This window comes from Octodon degus, unplaced genomic scaffold (assembly GCF_000260255.1).
Source record: "Octodon degus isolate 3935 unplaced genomic scaffold, OctDeg1.0 scaffold00460, whole genome shotgun sequence".
NCBI classification, from domain to species: Eukaryota; Metazoa; Chordata; class Mammalia; order Rodentia; family Octodontidae; genus Octodon; species Octodon degus.
In genome coordinates this window covers 222,934-224,467 of record NW_004525036.1, presented here as the reverse complement: position 1 = coordinate 224,467, position 1,534 = coordinate 222,934, and positions in this window count along the sequence as shown.

Here is a 1,534-nt window from a genome sequence, read left to right as displayed (position 1 = left end):
TTTATCCAGTCATATGTAGATGGGTATAAGGCTGTTTCCAGGATTTAGCTATTATGAGCTATGCTGCTAGGACACTGGTATGCTTATACCCCTGAAGTGTAATGTCTTAAACTCTTTGGGGCAGATATCTAGCAGGGAGATGCTGGCTCCTGTGGAATTTCTAATGTCAGTTCTTTGAGAAAACTCCATTTTGATTTCCATAATGGTTGTTCTACCTACATCCCCACCAACAATGAAGGAGAGCTCATTTTCCTCCACAGCCTGCCTAGTGTTCGCTGTTGTATGATTTCTTAATGTTTGTCATTTTTTCTGGAGTAAAATAAGATCTTTAACATTATTATTATTTGAATTTCTCTAATAGCCAGAGATGTTGCAGTTCAGGATTTGTGAGGGCGACACTCTGCATATGTCCCATGAGTTCTCTCTGTGCAGCTTACACGTCTCTTGTGCACTAAGTATTTTACTAGAGAAACAGATATAACACAAGATATCTAAATGTAGAAGAAATTATAATATTAGTTTGCAATGTCACCCACAGAGGTACATGAGGGAGCTGCAAGGGTGTCTGCTCACTGGAGACCCAAGGATTCAGTCCAGGGTGTTGAACTTACTGAAGTGTCCCATGCAAATCCAAAGCAGGAGGCTGATGAGTCTGAAACATAAGGCTGAAGAGTCTACAATGTAAAGTTGAAGAGTGGATGCAGGCAGGCTGAAGGATGTGAGGCAGAAGCCAGCGTCTGTGCTAGAAGGCTGAAGAGCCTATGATGGAAGCCAAAGTCTGCACTGAGCACCAAGCTGGAGGCAAAGCTCAGAACTCCTCAAAGGACAGGAGTAGATCTGCCCTTACTCACTTCCCCTTTATCCAATCCAGGCAGTGTGGCACCCTAAGGTGGGTCTTCTATGCCTGAGGTTGTAAAATTGCTGGGCTGATTTAGTTGAACTTTTCTTATCTCAACTTCTCAAGTTGACACATCAATCAGTTATTACAGTCAGTTTAGTCTCTCAGTCTCCTGTCCTTGCCTTTTCAACTCCACAAGCTTTTCCAGGCTCTGCCTGGGTTCTTCCACCTGAATGGCAGCCTAGGAGTTCTGTCTAGGCAGTAAATTATGGCAGTCACAGGGAACACCACATTTATTTTGTACATTTTGACATCATTTTCCTTTATTTCTGGGGACTGAAATCTTAAAAACCATTGTTTTATGCAAAATAAGCAAATAAATTCAGTCCCTATTGTTCTATCCTTGCCAGAATGGGATTATCTCAGTTTAAAATTACCATCCAGTTGCCATACTTTTACCATTTTACCTTTGTTATATAAAATGTAACTGAAAATTTTTACCCCAATATCTTACTATGAAATCCTTGTCACATTTTAGTGCATTTTATTCTAAGAGGCTTTTTCTTTAATTCTCTTTTTAAATAATGAGTGATATCATAAATGACACTTAAGTATTCAGTCTCTGACATTTAAAAAGACCATCAGTTCTTTTTCTCACTCAATTACTTTTTAAAAATCCTAACAATTTGTAACACA